The sequence below is a fragment of the Salmo trutta genome, unplaced genomic scaffold, assembly GCF_901001165.1.
Source record: "Salmo trutta unplaced genomic scaffold, fSalTru1.1, whole genome shotgun sequence".
NCBI lineage: Eukaryota > Metazoa > Chordata > Actinopteri > Salmoniformes > Salmonidae > Salmo > Salmo trutta.
In genome coordinates this window covers 21,743-42,993 of record NW_021822732.1, presented here as the reverse complement: position 1 = coordinate 42,993, position 21,251 = coordinate 21,743, and the positions used below count along the sequence as shown (strand labels likewise).

General features: G+C 43.1%; 3 non-coding genes across 3 annotated transcripts; all 3 read right to left on the bottom strand.

The window, feature by feature from the left end:
- Positions 1-14,375: 14,375 nt before the first annotated feature.
- Positions 14,376-14,448, bottom strand: trnav-aac (transfer RNA valine (anticodon AAC)). Its single transcript has one exon. It is a non-coding gene; the product is annotated as a tRNA-Val (tRNA).
- Positions 14,449-14,796: 348 nt separating this feature from the next.
- On the bottom strand, positions 14,797-14,869 carry trnav-uac (transfer RNA valine (anticodon UAC)). Its single transcript has one exon. It is a non-coding gene; the product is annotated as a tRNA-Val (tRNA).
- A 1,405-nt stretch (positions 14,870-16,274) lies between these two features.
- Positions 16,275-16,347, bottom strand: trnav-aac (transfer RNA valine (anticodon AAC)). The gene has a single exon. It is a non-coding gene; the product is annotated as a tRNA-Val (tRNA).
- Between the last annotated feature and the right edge of the window lie 4,904 nt (positions 16,348-21,251).

Here is a 21,251-nt window from a genome sequence, read left to right as displayed (position 1 = left end):
GCTGTTGTGCAAATGGAATAGACAACAGGTGGAAATTATAGGCAATTAGCAAGACACCCCCAATAAAGGAGTGGTTCTGCAGGTGGGGACCACAGACCACTTCTCAGTTCCTATGCTTCCTGGCTGATGTTTTGGTCACTTTTGAATGCTGGCGGTGCTTTCACTCTAGTGGTAGCATGAGATGGAGTCTACAACCCACACAAGTGGCTCAGGTAGTGCAGCTCATCCAGGATGGCACATCAATGCGAGCTGTGGCAAGAAGGTTTGCTGTGTCTGTCAGCGTAGTGTCCAGAGCATGGAGGCGCTACCAGCAGACAGGCCAGTACATCAGGAGACGTGGAGGAGGCCGTAGGAGGGCAACAACCCAGCAGCAGGACCGCTACCTCCGCCTTTGTGCAAGGAGGAGCACTGCCAGAGCCCTGCAAAATGACCTCCAGCAGGCCACAAATGTGCATGTGTCTGCTCAAACAGTCAGAAACAGACTCCATGAGGGTGGTATGAGGGCCCGACGTCCACAGGTGGGGGTTGTGCTTACAGCCCAACACCGTGCAGGACGTTTGGCATTTGCCAGAGAACACCAAGATTGGCAAATTCGCCACTGGCGCCCTGTGCTCTTCACAGATGAAAGCAGGTTCACACTGAGCACTTGACAGACGTGACAGAGTCTGGAGACTCCGTGGAGAACGTTCTGCTGCCTGCAACATCCTCCAGCATGACCGGTTTGGCGGTGGGTCAGTCATGGTGTGGGGTGGCATTTCTTTGGGGGGCCGCACAGCCCTCCATGTGCTCGCCAGAGGTAGCCTGACTGCCATTAGGTACCGAGAGGAGATCCTCAGACCCCTTGTGAGACCATATGCTGGTGCGGTTGGCCCTGGGTTCCTCCTAATGCAAGACAATGCTGGACCTCATGTGGCTGGAGTGTGTCAGCAGTTCCTGCAAGAGGAAGGCATTGATGCTATGGACTGGCCCGCCCGTTCCCCAGACCTGAATCCAATTGAGCACATCTGGGACATCATGTCTCGCTCCATCCACCAACGCCACGTTGCACCACAGACTGTCCAGGAGTTGGCGGATGCTTTAGTCCAGGTCTGGGAGGAGATCCCTCAGGAGACCATCCGCCACCTCATCAGGAGCATGCCCAGGCGTTGTAGGGAGGTCATACAGGCACGTGGAGGCCACACACACTACTGAGCCTCATTTTGACTTGTTTTAACCTCTATGGGACCGGCGAGACGAATTCGTCCCACCTACGTAACAGCCAGTTGAATCCTGTGGCGTGATTTTTAAAACGTTTGAAATGCTATTACTTCAATTTCTCAAACATATGACTATTTTACAGCTATTTAAAGACAAGACTCTCGTTAATCTAACCACACTGTCCGATTTCAAAAAGGCTTTACAACGAAAGCAAAACATTAGATTATGTCAGCAGAGTACCCAGCCAGAAATAATCAGACACCCATTTTTCAAGCTAGCATATGTCACAAAAACCCAAACCACAGCTAAATGCAGCACTAACCTTTTATGATCTTCATCAGATGACACACCTAGGACATTATGTTATACAATACATGCATGTCTGTTCAATCAAGTTCATATTTATATCAAAAACCAGCTTTTTACATTAGCATGTGACGTTCAGAAAAAGCATACCCCCCGCAAACTTCCGGTGAATTTACTAACAATTTACTAAATTACTCACGATAAATGTTCACAAAAAGCATAACAATTATTTTAAGAATTATAGATACATTACTCCTCTATGCACTCGATATGTCCGATTTTAAAATAGCTTTTCGGATGAAGCACATTTTGCAATATTCTAAGTACATAGCCCAGCCATCACGGGCTAGCTATTTAGACACCCACCCAGTTTAGCCTTCACCAAAATCACATTTCCTATAAGAAAAATGGTCTTACCTTTCCTGTTCTTCATCAGAATGCACTCCCAGGACTTCTACTTCAATAACAAATGTAGGTTTGGTCCCAAATAATCCATCGTTATGTTCCATCAGAGACGTTTTGTTCGTGCGTTCTAGACACTATCAGAATGGTAAATTACGGTCGCTCGCATGGCGTAGAACGTGACAATTCCATTGTCCTCTGATGGGCCACTTGGAAAAGGGGATTCTGTGTTTCAGCCTGAGGCTGCCTCGTCATCGTTCAGGTTTTTCTCGGGTTCTGAGAGCCTATTGGAGCCCTAGGAATTGTCACGTTACAGCTAAGATCCTGACTCTTCAATAAACAGAAGCAAGAACAACAACACCTTGTCAGACAGGGTACTTCCTGCATGAAACCTTCTCAGGTTTTTGCCTGCCATAGGAGTTCTGTTATACTCACAGACACCATTCAAAGAGTTTTAGAAACTTTAGGGTGTTTTCTATCCAAACCTGAACAATAATATGCATATTCTAGCTTCTGAGTTGGTGTAGGAGGCAGTTAAAACTGGGCACATATTTTTTCCAAAATTCTCAATACTGCCCCCTAGCCCGTAGAGGTTAAGGACATTACATCAAAGTTGGATCAGTCTGTAGTGTGGTTTTCCACTTTAATTTTGAGTGTGACTCCAAATCCAGACCTCCATGGGTTGATAAATTGGATTTCCATTGATTATTTTTGTGTGATTTTGTTGTCAGCACATTCAACTATGTAAAGAAAAAAGTATTTAATAAGATTATTTCATTCATTCAGATCTAGGATGTGCTATTTTAGTGTTCCCTTTATTTTTTTGAGCAGTATATTACAACTATTTAAACCTATATAATAAAATTTGTTGTGGTGCATAACTTATGAATACTAATGCTAAACATAAGAGGTTTATATTGTATTAACATAGATTGAGAGACATATAATAGACATGACTAACTGGAGGGTTGCTGGCTAGTAGTGTAGGCTGAGTAGACTCGTGACACACACACACAATGCCTGGTTGTGGGGCCGCTCCAAGACAGGTGTATGTGAGGAACTGATATAGGGGAGAATGGCTGTGGCACAAGAACAGGCACTGTCCTTGGGTGTCTGACTCTCGGGTACACACACGAAGATAAGCTAGAAGACAACTATGCTTGGCAACAAAGATGCGTCTAGAGGCTGGGACCAGCCTGCACGCCAACGATAGGCTGGAGTAAGTCTAAACCACACCCAAGCCTCTACTATGACAGGCCCTCAGGGAGAGGGAACTACGTCTGTCAAGAAGTATTTAAGGAAGAACTTATGTCATTTCAGTTCTCTGTCTGCCCTGCGAGGTGTTACAGTGAACCCGTATATACAAACATTGCATTTATCACTATTTACTTAGCTTAATAAACAGCTGTGAAACAGTACTAGAGACCAGAGTTTCTCTTTGTCCTGACACCAGATTCGAATTGACGCAACCTAACATGGTGACCCCGACGTGATCTGCTGTAGGGACTTCGCTGGAACTTGTCCGGCCGATTGGCCATCGCTGTCGTCGGACGGTGTGTTTCACAAATCCTGACCGGTCAACTAAAAAGGTAAGCAGACACCTATTGTGAATAACTGAAGTTCTGCACATTGGCTATTTCCAAATGTATTTTTGTGAGACACCTGTTTGATGTAAGTGACCAAATTTTTATTTTTAACATATACAAATTGGTTGAAGTATGTATTGAACATTTGGAGTTTGATTAAGTGATAAATGCATTGTTGACAACCGGTTAAACAGTAATGCATGTGACCTATTAAGAACTGTGATGAATGATATTTATTAGGTAATATGATGTGTGTGTGTGTGGTTAACCTCTTACGAGGACCCTTACAAGGACCTGAAATTAATTGACTCATATTTCAGGCTAGGTTTCGGGTATAGGTTCTGAGTTATTTAACCGACTGAATGTGTGTGTGTGGTTAACCTCTTACGAGGACCCTTACGAGGACCTGTAGATATTGATCATATTTCAGGCTAGGTTTCGGGTATAGGTTTTGAGTTCTTTAACCGACTGAATGTGGGTAATTACGAATATAACCAGCGATTGAAATGTACTAGATACTAGGTATCGGTTTGAATGTGGTTGATAAATCTGACTATCAACGGGACTGTGTGAAGTTTGGGAGGCCAACCCAATCGTGTGAATGTAGTACATTGGATATTAGACAGCGATCTGAATATCTGGTTTGAGTGTTTAATATATCGGCTATCCAGTAATGCTTTACAGGGTTGTTCATCTTATAGAGAAGGTTCAGGATTAGTTCGATTCCCAGGACGAGGTCCTTTACGAGGTCCTATACAAAGAGGTATAGGCTAGGTTTTAGGCTAGGTTCCAGGTTATATTTGGGGGTTTACCGTGTGGGCATAATACATTGTTAAAAACAGGTCTAGAAATTAGCGGGGTAAAAGAGATCATAGGAAGGGAGACATAATTCCTCTGTGGAAAAGGTAACGTGAGAATGGGGGATATTGAACCAGAACGGGTGTTGAAAACTTTGAAAGCGACTCTCGAAAGGAATGGTGGTCGCGATGGGAAAGAATGGAAGAGGAGAGGCGAAAAATTATATAAGGGATGGCTAAAATAAGGTAGTATTAATGCACCCAACGGACTCCCAGTCGACGGGGAGCCCGGTAGAATATTGGAAACGCTAAAACGAAAAACAGACACAACCTGTTCCGAGTGGAAGCAGGAGGGGGAAGCGCGTAAAGGAGGTGCAGGAATTTACGGGAGATGAGCGATACATGGAGTTAATTTTATTTTACAGGGACGATGCACATTAAACACAGTTGTGTATAATGGCAGGGTATTCCTAGCAAACAGAATGGGCCTGTTTGCAGACAAACTGAAGGGGTTTTAAGGTTTTAAGGAATCTTGGGTCAAATTAGTCAAATAGTACGTTAAAATATGGGGTTTCATAGATTGGAAGTAAAATATTTTATCCAAGGGTAGTGTATGTTCAATTAAAGTACACAGAACCGTTGAGGAAGTTTAAAACAAATTATGAATGATTTGAGGAAGTACAGTGGAGTTATTATTAGGTTTTGTTTGTAGCTAACGTTTGGGTTTCTGAATCGGTGTAGTATAAGGAATGATGACCAAATATTTGTGGTTATTTTATGGAAAAAGGAGCGCTTTTACCTAGGGACAGGATATCTTAAAGGGGTATACACACATGGCATTTTGGAAGTTTGGTTTTCTGAGTTTTAATAAACACATGAAATGATTTTGATAGGGAATGTTCTGGGAACCTGGGATACAAAATGTAGATAAAGTTCTTAGCTTTAATTTGTTTAATGTAGTAAGAAACACGGTTCTGAAAGGGTGGAATGACTTTTGACCCCTCTGGTGACTTTTCCTGTGTGGTCTGATCAGCCACATTGAAAAGCCATTTGGATGGTGAATTTAAGGTCATTGGTGATATTGATTGCAAGGGAATTTGTAGAACTGATAATTATGATGGAGTTAAAGTTCTTAGACACAATTGATCATTTGAACCAATGAGAAGACTAAAAGGGCAAAGCCTTAGACTAAGGGTAGGCTTCCTTAAGTCTATTTTCGTAGAACAATAAGGGTACAGTAATGTTTCTTGGTGGAGTAAATCAGATTAGTCATTTTGATCTGATTATGTTATTTGAAAATATTTTGACCAGTAACAGGGGTATTTTTTACATGATCTAGATACGTTTATTTTTCCTTAGGAAGTCAGCTGTGGTTGAAAGCAGTGTAAGAGATTTAACACAACAAGGCTGTGGAATTGATATAATAGTATTATATTTTGTTGTGAATAAGTTTAATAATGGTAGACTTAGGTCAACAGGACAGGGATATATGACATTTGTAGGTGATCTAGGATCATTGAGGGTATTGTGATAAATTTAAGTAGATATGCAATATCTAGACAGGTTGATTTTTCTAAAGTTCAGGAGTGCAACCAAGGAGACAATGAGACATTTAGTCAATATTTGGAAACAACCCAGATTTGATACTTTCTGTTATGAGAAAAAGCTGGAGACAGATAGAAGGGCAGACGGAGAAATCCTCCCCTGCACTGCTGAAACCTTGAGGGTTGGGGAGTAGCAGGAAGAAAGGAGGGGGGCCAGCAGGAGTAGATAGGAAGAGAATTTGGTTCACTTAGCTCTAGGATATTAATTCATGGAGAGACTATCGGCTCCGTTGGCAGGCATGTATTTTAGTTTTGATTTTAAGGTTATGTTTGGTAAATTCACTAGGAGGAGATATGATCATTTTGTTGAAAGTAATTGTTACCCTAACTAAAAGGACAATGAAAGCTTAGTTGGTTTCAGGTGTTAGACACTGAACCATTGCCCAGACACTATTCTGCACAGTAGGCCGAAATAGTAGCATTGACTAGAACCGGTGAAATAAGAAAGGAGAGAAAAGTTACTATTTACACAGACAAGCACCTAGACAATTAAAACCATACAAAACAGCACAGATACATCTTAAAGAAGATAAGACACTTGACAGAGGATTGTTAAATGATAGCTAAGGATGAATGCCCAAGGGAGAATTGGACATGTGGAAAATGAAAGGGGGCAATCTTACAAGAGAAGGGCTGACATAAGGATAATTTGTTTAGATATGCAGCAATATTGATACATGGCTTGAGCCATGTATAAATAGAGGGAGTATGGTAGAGCAGACGATAGAACATGTTAGGATAATTACTTAAACAAAATTTTTTTTTGTAGAATATCCATTCCAACTTTTGGAAATGGACTTAGTGAACTATTCCGAATTGAGGGGAAGAAGGGGTGTTTAACAATAATAGATAAGTATAGCAAATGGGTAGAAGCATTCCCAACTTACTTGGTGGACATGATTATGGTAGCTAGAATATTAGGTCAAGATATTATCCCTAGAGTTGGTTTACTAGGATCTATCTCTTTAAAGGATGGATGACATTTTAGCTAATCAGGTAGAGCCTATAGAATGCCAGAGTTAGGGAGAATAGAGATACCAGAACAGGTAGACATAGACGTTGAAGTAATACTAACAGAACACACGAGAAGACTGTTTGTTAACCAAACCCGTATGTCCAAGAATTTGTGTCCAACAGGTGAATTACAGGAGAAGGTGATTCACTCAATCCAACCAGGAGACTGGGTGTGGATCCAGTCCCTGAGGAGAAAAGACGGGAAGCAGCCCCGTTGGGAAGGCCCATACCAGGTTCTGTTAAACCATTGCCTTTGCCATTAGAAAAGCTGAGAGAGTCACTTGGGTCCACGTTATCCACTGCAAGAAGGTATGTACACATATGAGCACTGCTGATCACACACAGAGTTAGGAGAAGAACCGAGTACCATTAGGGTCCGGGGGTTACTTCCTTAACTTCTTGAGGCTACCTGGGACGTTAGCGTGCCACCTGTGGCGCACCCTATCAACAGCAGGTGCATTTCAAGAGCAGCAAATTTGAAACCAAATAAATGTACAAATTCAAATTTCTCAAACATACAACTAACTTACAGCCTTTGAAAGATAAACATCTTCTTAATCTAACCACGTTTACCGATTTCAAAAAGGTTTTACGGGGAAAGCATAAAGTTAGGTTATGTTAGGAGAGTACATTGACAATAGCTGTGTGCAATGCATTGTCGATTCAAAGACATGCGTCACCAAAACCATACAATCAGCTAAAATTATGCACTAACCTTTTACAATCTCCATCAGATGACACTCCTAGGACATTTTGTTAGACAATGCATGCATTTTTAGTTCTATCAAGTTCATATTTATATCTAAAAACAGTGTTTTACTATGGCGTTGATGTTCAGGAAATCGTTTCCCTCCAATACCGGCAGTCAAGTCATGACGACAAAATAATTAATTAATATTAGAAAACATTGCTAAAATATTATATTGTCATTCAAAGAATTATAGATTTACATCTCTTGAACGCAATGGACTTGTCAGATTTTAAATTAACCTTACTGGGAAATCACACTTTGCAATAATCTGAGCACTGCGCCAGAAAAATACGCATCGCGATACAGACTAACCGCCATGTTGGAGGAATCTAAAATCGAAAATACTATATAAATAATCCATTACCTTTGATTCTCTTCATCAGATGTCACTTCCAAAGAGTCCCAGGTCCATAACGAATGTATTTTTGTTCAAAAAAGCTCATCATTTATGTCGAAAAACCTCCGTGTTGTAGCGCATGATCTAAGCCAGCCGGACTTCACTTCACTTCAAGAACGGAAAAAATATATTTCCGTTCGTTCAAACATGTCAAACGTTGTATCGCATAAATCATTAGGGCCTTTTTTAACCAGAACATGAATAAAATTCAAGGCGGACCATTGGGTTTTCTTTTAAAACGTTTCGGAATGAGAGTACCCACCATCAAATCGCGCGCCAGGGTGAATGATGGACCATCACGTTCCATGGCTCTTATTCGGTCAGATCTCACTGTAGAACACTCAAAACACTTTGTAAAGGCTGGGGACATCTTGTGGAAGCAATAGGAAGTGCCAGAATATAATTCACCCCCTTTGTTTTTCAATGGCATAGGCTCAAAGTCAATTCAACACATCAGGTATCCACTTCCTGTCAGAATCTGTCTCAGGGTTTTGCCTGCCAAATGAGTTCTGTTATACTCACAGACACCATTCAAACAGTTTTTGAAACTTTAGGGTGTTTTCTATCCATATATAATAAGTATATGCATATTGTAGTTACTGGGTAGGTGTAGGAGGCATTTAAAAATGGGCACATCTTTTTTCAAAAAAGTCTCAATACTGCCCCCTATACCCTAACAGGTTAACGAAGATTTCCTATCCCGACCGTTCATCACTGTGTGTGCTCCTAGAGGTGTGAGTATGGGGTGGTACCTAGCAGAGAGACTAAGGGCAGGAGAGGGTTGGCGGTTTTTGGGAAGAGTAGAGACTCTGAGCTGCATCATAGTCTAATCTTTCTGATACATTCAGATCCACCACCTTCTGGTACTAATCATACAATACCGTTGTCATTGAGAAGAAGTAGAAGATAAACTATATAATACACTAATGAGTGACGTACAGAATGAGGAATCAAAAAAGATCAGGATGTAGGTTTAAGGTAAACATTAAACAATTTCCTGGGAAAGAAGACAACTGTACAGGAATTGTGGTTGGCCAGATTGAAGTACTCAGCCAACCCACCTCAGTTCACCTTAACTCCTAATGAGTACCAGTGTTATAGATATAAGAATGGCACCGAGAACTTAGATGACTTTAATGGCTGAAAGTAATCGTGACTGTGACTGACTTAGGTTTGAAAGATGAATAGAAAATGTTTAACCTCACAGCACCTATAACTGATGAAGTGTGGGCTAGTACCAGCAAAGGACGCATACGACAGAAATTACCACAAAGGCTGGTTAGGAACTTGCGCCCTGGGGTTATAGGTCCAACCAGTTCAAGTTAGTCATCAGAGGCCAGTTATAGGAGGCTAAAGTAGGCACAGGAGGAGTTTTGACCAGGATGGGAGTAGCTTTGTCTAGATGGATGCTATTGGCATCCTCAGGGAAGTTCCAGATGAATACAAAGCTATGAATCAAATATGTGAAGGCTTTAACACTACATTATTTTGGTGGTTGACAATAAATAAAAATGTGGATTGGATTAATGACATCTTTTATAATCAACAGAGATTCATGAATGAAACCGAGGATGCAGTGAAGAGGTTCTCTGACCAATTATCCGCCACCTCCCTCATGACCTGGTAAAATAGATTGACTCTCGATATGTTATTGGCAGAAGAGGGCGGTGTAGGTAAAATGATTAGGTTCATTGCTGTACGTACATTCCTGATAACACAGCTCCAGATGGATCAAGGCCCTGGCCGGTCAAAACAATTTAGCTCAAGAGTTAGCAGAAAACTCCGGGGTGGACACTGCACTCACGGGGTGGTTCGACAGTACCTTTGGAAAATGGACAATTTTTGTAATCATTGTGGTGTGGGCAGCTTTAACCTGTATGAGTGTGTTTGTGTTGTGTGGTTGTTGTTTGGTCCCTTGTGCGAGAGGTCTCATTTCTAGGGTTCTGGAGAGATGGATAACGGAGCAGATGGTGTCAACGAACTCTGTTTCCGCCCGGTTTCAAAACGGGGACCTTTCGCGTGTGAAGCGAACATCATAACCACTACACTACAGAAACTGCTGCAACAATTATCTGCAAGGAGTAAATGGAATTTTACCGATATTCATGGCACGTATTCGAATTTCCAAATTAAGGCATTAATGAATTTCTCTGTTACCACTATGATACTTCTTGAATGTGTCATTGAGCACTGTTTCCGCCCGGTTTCGAACCAAGGACTTTTCGGATGTGAAGCAAACGTGATAACAACTACACTACAGAAACTGCTGCTACATTTTGCTACAAGGAGTAAACCGAATTTTACTGATATTCATGGCACGTGTTCAAATTTCCAAAATTAGGTATTTATGAAAATAACTATTCTCTGTTAAAAGTATAGTGCCTACTGCACGTTTCAAAGAGCACTGTTCCCACCCGGTTTCGAACCGAGGACATTTCGCGTGTAAAGCAAACGTGATAACCAATAGACTACAGAAACTGCTGCTTGATTTTTCTGCAAGAAGTAAACCGAATTTTACTGATATTCATGGCACGTGTTCAAATTTCCAAAATTAGGTATTTATGAAAATAACTATTCTCTGTTAAAAGTATAGTGATAATTGTGTAGTTTAGTAATTACCGAGGTTAGCTAGCCAGCTATTGCCGTCCCCCGCGACGCCATTTTTTCCAAACCCAGCCAACTAGTAACACTGTAGAAACTAAATACATTACAAAGGAACGTCTTGATTAGTGTTATGTTAGCTAGCTACAAAGTTGCTTTTGTATCATGACAAGGTGTAGTACTGAAACTATCGAGGTCACCTAGCCAGCTACACCTAGCCAGCTACACGGTCAAACAAAGTCAACAACGCAGCCACTGCTAGCTAGCCTACTCCACCAGCCAGCAGTACTGTATCATTTTCGTCATTTTAGTCAATAAGATTTTTTGCAACGTAAGCTTAACTTTCTGAACATTCGAGACGTGTAGTCCACTTGTCATTCCAATCTCCTTTGCATTAGCGTAGCCTCTTCTGTAGCTTGTCAACTATGTGTCTGTCTATCCCTGTTCTCTCCCCTCTGCACAGGCCATACAAACGCTTCACACCGCGTGGCCGCTGCCACTCTAACCTGGTGGTCCCAGCGCGCACGACCCACGTGGAGTTCCAGGTCTCCGGCAGCCTCTGGAACTGCCGGTCTGCGGCCAACAAGGCTGAGTTCATCTCAGCCTATGCTACCCTCCAGTCCCTAGACTTCCTGGCGCTGACGGAAACATGGATCACCACAGATAACACTGCTACTCCTACTGCTCTCTCCTCGTCTGCCCACGTGTTCTCGCATACCCCTAGAGCATCGAGCCAGCGGGGTGGTGGCACTGGAATCCTCATCTCTCCCAAGTGGACATTCTCTCTTTCTCCCCTGACCCATCTGTCTATCTCCTCATTTGAATTCCATGCTGTCACAGTTACCAGCCCTTTCAAGCTTAACATCCTCATCATTTATCGCCCTCCAGGTTCCCTTGGAGAGTTCATCAATGAGCTTGACGCCTTGATAAGTTCCTTCCCTGAGGATGGCTCACCTCTCACAGTTCTGGGTGACTTTAACCTCCCCACGTCTACCTTCGACTCATTCCTCTCTGCCTCCTTCTTTCCACTCCTCTCCTCTTTTGACCTCACCCTCTCACCTTCCCCCCCTACTCACAAGGCAGGCAATACGCTTGACCTCATCTTTACTAGATGCTGTTCTTCCACTAATCTCATTGCAACTCCTCTCCAAGTCTCCGACCACTACCTTGTATCCTTTTCCCTCTCGCTCTCATCAAAAACTTCTCACTCTGCCCCTACTCGGATGGTATTGCGCCGTCCCAACCTTCGCTCTCTCTCTCCTGCTACTCTCTCCTCTTCCATCCTATCATCTCTTCCCTCTGCTCAAACCTTCTCCAACCTATCTCCTGATTTTGCCTCCTCAACCCTCCTCTCCTCCCTCTCTGCATCCTTTGATTTTCTCTGTCCCCTATCCTCCAGGCCGGCTCGGTCCTCCCCTCCTGCTCCGTGGCTCGACGACTCACTGCGAGCTCACAGAACAGGGCTCCGGGCAGCCGAGCGGAAATGGAGGAAAACTCGCCTCCCTGCGGACCTCGCATCCTTTCACTCCCTCCTCTCTACATTTTCCTCTTCTGTATCTGCTGCTAAAGCCACTTTCTACCACTCTAAATTCCAAGCATCTGCCTCTAACCCTAGGAAGCTTTTTGCTACCTTCTCCTCCCTCCTTCTCCTCCTCCCCCCCCCCCCCCCCCTCCCTCACTGCGGATGACTTCGTCAACCATTTTGAAAAGAAGGTTGACGACATCCGATCCTCGTTTGCTAAGTCAAGCGACACCGCTGGTCCTGCTCACACTGCCCTACCCTGTGCTTTGACCTCTTTCTCCCCTCTCTCTCCAGATGAAATCTTTCGTCTTGTGACGGCCGGCCGCCCAACAACCTGCCCACTTGACCCTATCCCCTCCTCTCTGGTCTCCAGACCATTTCCGGAGACCTTCTCCCCTACCTCACCTCGCTCATCAACTCATCCTTGACCGCTGGCTACGTCCCTTCCGTCTTCAAGAGAGCGAGAGTTGCACCCCTTCTGAAAAAACCTACACTCGATCCCTCCGATGTCAACAACTACAGACCAGTATCCCTTCTTTCTTTTCTCTCCAAAACTCTTGAACGTGCCGTCATTGGCCAGCTCTCCTGCTATCTCTCGCAGAACGACCTTCTTGATCCTAATCAGTCAGGTTTCAAGACTGGGCATTCAACTGAGACTGCTCTTCTCTGTGTCACGGAGGCTCTCCGCACTGCTAAAGCTAACTCTCTCTCCTCTGCTCTCATCCTTCTAGACCTATCTGCTGCCTTTGATACTGTGAACCATCAGATCCTCCTCTCCACCCTCTCCGAGCTGGGCATCTCCGGCGCGGCCCACGCTTGGATTGCGTCCTACCTGACAGGTCGCTCCTACCAGGTGGCGTGGCGAGAATCTGTCTCCGCACCACGTGCTCTCACCACTGGTGTCCCCCAGGGCTCTGTTCTAGGCCCTCTCCTATTCTCGCTATACACCAAGTCACTTGGCTCTGTCATATCCTCACACGGTCTCTCCTATCATTGCTATGCAGACGACACACAATTAATCTTCTCCTTTCCCCCTTCTGACAACCAGGTGGCGAATCGCATCTCTGCATGTCTGGCAGACATATCAGTGTGGATGACGGATCACCACCTCAAGCTGAACCTCGGCAAGACGGAGCTGCTCTTCCTCCCGGGGAAGGACTGCCCGTTCCATGATCTCGCCATCACGGTTGACAACTCCCTTGTGTCCTCCTCCCAGAGTGCTAAGAACCTTGGCGTGATCTTGGACAACACCCTGTCGTTCTCCACTAACATCAAGGCGGTGACCCGATCCTGTAGGTTCATGCTCTACAACATTCGCAGAGTACGACCCTGCCTCACACAGGAAGCGGCGCAGGTCCTAATCCAGGCACTTGTCATCTCCCGTCTGGATTACTGCAACTCGCTGTTGGCTGGGCTCCCTGCCTGTGCCATCAAACCCCTACAACTCATCCAGAACGCCGCAGCCCGTCTGGTGTTCAACCTTCCCAAGTTCTCTCACGTCACCCCGCTCCTCCGCTCTCTCCACTGGCTTCCAGTTGAAGCTCGCATCCGCTACAAGACCATGGTGCTTGCCTACGGAGCTGTGAGGGGAACAGCACCTCCGTACCTTCAGGCTCTGATCAGGCCCTACACCCAAACAAGGGCACTGCGTTCATCCACCTCTGGCCTGCTCGCCTCCCTACCTCTGAGGAAGCACAGTTCCCGCTCAGCCCAGTCAAAACTGTTCGCCGCTCTGGCACCCAGCGGAGTCAATCACCACCTCCCGGAGACACCTGAAACCCCACCTCTTTAAGGAATACCTGGGATAGGATAAAGTAATCCTTCTAACCCCCCCCCCCTTTAAAAGATTTAGATGCACTATTGTAAAGTGGTTGTTCTACTGGATATTATAGGTGAATGCACCAATTTGTAAGTCGCTCTGGATAAGAGCGTCTGCTAAATGACTTAAATGTAAATAGTGCCTACTGCACGTGTCAAAGAGCAATGTTTCCGCCCGGTTTCGAACCGAGGACCTTTCGCGTGTTAAGCATTCATGATTACCACTACACTACAGAAACTGCTGCTACATTTTGCTACAAGGAGTAAACCGAATTTTACAGATATTCATGGCACGCGTTCGAATTTCCAAAATAAGGTATTTATGAAAATAACTATTCTCTGTTAAAAGTACAGTGCCTACTGCACGTGTCAAAGAGCACTGTTTCCGCCCGGTTTCGAACCGAGGACCTTTCGCGTGTTAAGCGAACGTGATAACCTCTACACCACAGAAACTTGTACTACAATTAGCTTCAAGGAGTAAACCGAATTTTACAGATATTCATTTCACGTATTCAAATTTCCAAAGTAAGGCATTAATGAAATTCTCTGTTACCGGTATAGTACTTCTTGAATGTGTCAATGAGCGTTGTTTCCGCCCGGTTTCGAACCAGGGACCTTTCATGTGTGAAGCAAACTTGATAACCACTACACTACAGAAACTGCTGCTACAATTATCTGCAAGGAGTAAACCGAATTTTACTGATATTCATGGCACGTGTTTAAATTTCCAAAATTAGGCATTTATGAAAATAACTATTCTCTATTAAAAGAACAGTACCTACTGCACGTGTCAAAGAGCACTGTTTCCGCACGGTTTCGAACCGAGGACCTTTCGCGTGTAAAGCGAACGTGATAACCACTACACTACAGAAACTGCTGCTTGATTTTTCTGCAAGGAGTAAACCGAATTTTACAGATATTCATGGCACGTATTCAAATTTCCAAAGTAAGGCATTAATGAAATTCTCTGTTACCGGTATAGTACTTCTTGAATGTGTCAATGAGCGTTGTTTCCGCCCGGTTTCGAACCAGGGACCTTTCATGTGTGAAGCAAACTTGATAACCACTACACTACAGAAACTGCTGCTACAATTATCTGCAAGGAGTAAACCGAATTTTACTGATATTCATGGCACGTGTTCGAATTTCCAAAATAAGGTATTTATGAAAATAATTATTCTCTGTTAAAAGTACAGTACCTACTGCACGTGACAAAGAGCACTGTTTCCGCCCGGTTTCGAACCGAGGACCTTTCCCGTGTTAAGCGAACGTGATAACCACTACACCACAGAATCTTGTACTACAATTAGCTGCAAGAAGTAAACCGAATTTTAAAGATATTCATGGCACGTATTCGAATTTCCAAAATAAGGGATGAATGAAATTCTCTGTTACCACTATGGTAATTCTTCAATGTGTCTATGAGCGTTGTTTCCGCATGGTTTCGAACCAGGGACCTTTCGCGTGTGAGGCAAACGTGATAACCACTACACTACAGAAACTGCTGCTAGAATTCGCTGCAAGGAGCAAACCGAATTTTACTGATATTCATGGCACGTGTTCAAATTTCCAAAATTAGGTATTTATGAAAATAACTATTCTCTGTTAAAAGTATAGTACCTAGTGCACGTGTTAAAGAGCACTGTTTCCACCTGGTTTCGAACCGAGGACATTTCGCGTGTAAAGCGAACGTGATTACCACTACGCTACAGAAACTGCTTCTACAATTAGCTGCAAGGAGTAAACCGAATTTTACAGATATTCATGGCACGTGTTCAAATTTCCAAAATTAGGTATTTATGAAAATAACTATTCTCTGTTAGAAGTATAGTACCTACTGCACATGTCAAAGAGCACTGTTTCCTCCCGGTTTCGAACCAAGGACCTTTCACGTCCTCGGTTCGAAGTGATAACCACTAGACTACAGAAACTGCTGCTACAATTAGCTGCAAGGAGTAAACCGAATTTTACCGATATTCATGGCACGTATTCGAATTTCCAAAATATGTCATTAATGAATTTCTCTGTTATCACTATGATACTTCTTGAAGGTGTCAATTAGCGTTGTTTCCGCCTGGTTTCGAACAAGGGACCTTTCGCGTGTGAAGCAAATGTGATAACCACTACACTACAGAAACTGCTGCTATGTTTAGCTACAAGGAGTAAACCGAATTTTACTGATATTCATGGCACGTATTCGAATTTCCAAAATACAGAATTTATGAAAATAACTATTCTCTGTTAAACGTATAGTGCCTACTGCACGTGTCAAAGAGCACTGTTTCCGCCCGGTTTCGAACCGAGGACCTTTCGCGTGTTAAGCGAACATGATTACCACTACACTACAGAAACTGCTGCTACATTTAGCTACAAGGAGTAAACCGAATTTTACTGATATTCATGGCACGTATTCGAACTTCCAAAATACAGAATTATGAAAATAACTTTTCTCTGTTAAAAGTACAGTACCTTACTGGACGTGTCAAAGAGCACTGTTTCCACCTGTTGATGAACAGTTACTTGAGAAGGAGACCAAGTCAAGACGCTGGACCGGGTGGATTCAATTATCGTAAGGCAGCTTTATTAAGAGACAAAGATATTTGGCAAAACGTGCACGGGCTCGTTCTTTCAGTTCTTAGGGAACTAGCGGAAGCAAGCCCCGTAAACATATTGTGCATCTGTTTTATACAACATGATTGTAATGTAATGACGTATGTTGAGTCTTGTAGATTCGTCCTCCTGACTGGTCGATGAGTGGAGTGACGATCTGGTCTCGGGTCGGGATCGACTCCCCATTGGTCCATGAGTGTGTTCTTTGTTCCGCTGACCCAGCCCTCTGGGATGGGTTTGTGTGTGTGTGTGTACTTTGTGCTGAGTCCTTGTCTGTGTATCTCTGTAGTCACAAGATATTATTGCGAGACTGGACGTTGACCCCTGTGATCAGGTCATTTCCTATTTTATCAGTGCTGTGTAAGGTCTAATTCGGCCAATCTGTTTCTAGGTGTGCGTGTATAGCTAGTATCAGTACAACACAGAATGTGTCTTTTGTATCAGCAGATAAGTGTTGCGCAATAGACCAGCTTATCAAATATATTTATAACAAATCCCCCTCTTCACGTCTCCTAAGAGATGTGACAATTATATATATGAATAGGAAAACAAGGTCAAAATTTGCAAGAGGCAAATTTTGTGAGTCCCCCTCTTCACGTCTCATAAGAATATGTAAGTAGGTTCTGCTTCCTCAACAGTAAACCAAGGATCATTGCCCATAGCTGGATTCAGTGTCCTCCGGGGTCACTTCCATCAAAGGCATCATTCCAGTTGCCCATCTGCTCCGTTATCAATCTCTCCAGAATCCTGGAAATAAGACCTCTCGCACACGGGACCAAACAACAACCACACAACACAAACACACTCATACCGGTGAAGGCAGGCCATAATACAGTACCTACAACACTTTTCCATTTCCCAAACATGGGCTGTGTTATCAGGAATGTACGTACAGCAATGAACCTAATCATTCTACCTACACCATCCTCCTTTGCCAATAACATATCGAGAGTCAGTCTATTTTACCAGGTCATGAGGGGGGTGGCGGATAATTGGTCAGAGAACCTCTTTACTGCATCCCCGGTTTCATTCATGAATATATTTGATTCATAGCTTTGTATTCATCTGGAACTTCCCTGAGGATGCCAATAGCATCCATCTAGACAAAGCTACTCCCATCCTGGTCAAAACTCCTCCTGTACCTACTTTAGCCTCCTATAACTGGTCTCTTATCACTAATTCAAACTGGTTGGACCAATAACCCCAGGGCGCAAGTTCCTAACCACCCTTTGTGGTAATTCCTGTCGTATGCGTCCTTCGCTGGTACTAGCCCACCCTTCATCAGTTATAGGTGCTATGAGGTTACACATTTTTTCCTGTGCTTTCAAACCTAAGTCAGTCACATTAACGATTACCTTTCCATCCATTAAAATCATCTTAATTCTCGGTGCCATTCTTGTATCTATTACACTGGTGCTCATCAGGAATCCAGGTGAACCGAGGTGTGTTGGCTGAGCACTTCAATCTGTCCAACCCCCATTCCTATACAGTTGTCTTCTTTCCCAGGAAATTGTTTAATGTTTACCTTAAATCCTACATCTTGATCTTCTTTGACTCCTTATTCTGTAAGTCACTCATCAGTGTATTATATAGTTTATCCTCTACTTCTTCTCAATGACAACGGTATCGTATGATTAGTACCAGAAGATGGTGGATCTGAATGTATCAGTCAGATTAGACTATGATGCAGCTCAGATTCTAAACTCTTTCCAAAAACCGCCAACCCTCTCCTGCCCTTAGTCTCTCTGCTAGGTACCACCCCATACTCACACCTCTAGGAGCACACACAGTGATGAACGGTCGGGATAAGAAATCTTCGTTAAGGAGGTAACCCCCGGACCCTATTGGTATCGGTTCTTCTCCTAACTCTGTGTGTGATCAACAGTGTTCATATGTGTACATACCTTCTTGCAGTGGGTAACGTGGACCCAAGTGACTCTCTCAGCTTTTCTAATGGCAAAGGCAGTGGTTTAACAGCACCTGGTATGGGCCTTCCCAACGGGACTGCTTCCCGTCTTTTCTCCTCAGGGACTGGATCCACACCCAGTCTCCTAGTTGGATTGAGTGAATCACCTTCTCCTGTAATTCACCTGTTGGACACAAATTCTTGGACATACGGGTTTGGTTAACAAACAGTCTTCTCATGTGCTCTGCCAGTATATCTTTAATTTCTATGTCTACCTGTTCTGGTATCTCTAACTCTGGCATTCTATAGGCTCTACCTGATTAGCTAATCTGTCATTCATTCTTTAAAGAGATAGATCCCAGTAAACCAACTCTAGGGATAATATCTCAATTCGGAATAGTTCAATAAGTCCATTTCCAAATGTTGGAATGGAAATTTTACAAAAATGTATTATTATATTTTTTTTCCTAGTAGCATCCTATCCTGTTCTATCGGCTGCTCTACTATACTCCCCCTTTTTATACATGGCTCAAGCCCTGTATCAATTTTGCTGCATTTCTTAACAATGTCTTTTGTAAGGTTAGTAAATTATCCTTATGTCAGCCCTTCTCTTGTAGGATTGCCCCCTTTCATTTTCCACATGTCCAATTCTCCCTGGGGCATTCCTCCTTAGCTACCCTGTAACAATTCTCTATCAAGTGTCTTATTTTCTTTAAGATTTAACTACTTTCCATTAAATTATCATATCTTTTCCTAGCGAATTTTACCAAACATAAACTTCAAATCAAAACTAAAATACATGCCTGCCAATGGAGCCGATAGTCTCTCCATGAATTAATATCCTAAAGCTAAGTGAACCAAATTCTCTTCCTATCTACTCCTGCTGGCCCCCTTTCTTTCTTCCTGCTACTTACTCCCCAACCCTCAAGGTTACAGCAGTGCAGGGGAGGATCTCTCTGTCTGCCCTTCTATCTGTCTCCAGCTTTTTCTCATAACAGAAAGTATCAAATCTGGGTTGTTTCCAAATATTGACTAGATGTCTCATTGTCTCCTTGGTTGCACTCCTGAACTTTAGAAAAATCAACCCGTCTAGATATTGCATATCTACTTAAATTTATCTCGATACCCTCAATAATCCTGGATCACCTAAAGATGTCATGTATCCCTGTCCTGTTGACATAAGTCTACCATTATTAAACTTATTCACAACAAAATATAGTAATACTAGTATATCAATTTCACAGCCTTGTTGTGTTAAATCTCTTACACTGAATTCAACAACAGCTGACTTCCTAAGGGAAAATAAACGTATCTAGATCATGTAAAAAATACCCCTGCTACTGGTCAAAATATTTTCAAATCACATAATCAGATCAAAATGACTCATCTGATTTACTCCACCCAGAAAAAATATTTTACCCTTATTGTTCTAGGAAAATAGACTTAAGGAAGCCTACCCTTAGTCTAAGGCTTTGCCCTTTTAGTCTTCTCATTGGTTCAAATGATCAATTGTGTCTAAGAACTTTAACTCCATCATAATTATCAGTTCTACAAATTCCCTTGCAATCAATATCACCAATGACCTTAAATTCACCATCCAAATGGCTTTTCAATGTGGCTGATCAGACCACACAGGAAAAGTCACCAGAGGGGTTAAAAAGTCATACCACCCTTTCAGAACCGTGTTTCTTACTACATTAAACAAATTAAAGCTAAGAACTTTATCTACATTTGTATCCCAGGTTCCCAGAACATCCCTTATCAAAAGAATTTCGTGTGTTTATTAAAACTCAGAAAACAAAACTTCCAAAATGCCATGTGTGTATACCCCTTTAAGATATCCTGTCCCTAGGATTTTTTCCAAAGACAGTTAAGCGCTCCTTTTTCCATAAAATAACCACTTTGTCAGCATTTCCTCATACTACACCTATTCAAAAACCCAAACGTTAACTACAAACCAAACCTAAAAATACTTTATAATTCCATTATACTCCCCCCGGTCATTAGTTTTAAACTTACTTGAACATGCGCTACCCTTGGATACAATACTGTACTTCAAACCTATTAAACTCCCCTACTTTAACATACTACTTAACTAATTTAACCCAAGATTGCTTAAAACCTTAAACCCCTTCAGTTTGTCTGCAAACCGGCCCATTCTGTTTGCTAAGAATACCTTGCCATTATACACAACTGTGTTTAATGTGCACCGTCCCTGTAAAAATAAAATTAACTCCACCTGCAATTCACTTTACTAACTTAATATTTTTCCATGCAATGTTCAAATCCCCACCAGTGAGAGTTCCTAAGGATACTCCGGCAATGATTATGAAAATAACAAACAGGGGAGCTGATATCCCCAGCCTCTCCCAGGGAGGGAGATAACCCGACCCTGGGCGTGGCGCCTTAGGTCGTGGAAACGGGAGCTGTGGTCCCATTTTCCCCAACTAAGGTTTCAGTGGTTGGAATCGAATTTTAGGGCGCGCAAATCGGCCCTGGTTTCAGTCAAAGTTCTGGAAGGGGTTGGGGCCGGAGTGCAGTGTGTAAGGTGGTGCCAAGGCGCGCCTGATTTGCCTTTGACCTGGACAGAGTGTGAAGTAACTTCCTTCACTTCGTACGGTCCAGTCCACCTGGGTTCTAGCCACTTTCTCTTGTGGACTTTGACCCTCATCCAGTCCCCAACTTTTACCTTGTGTGGTGGCGAGTCTCCCGACAGCTCCCCCTCTTGGACCTTGCGGAT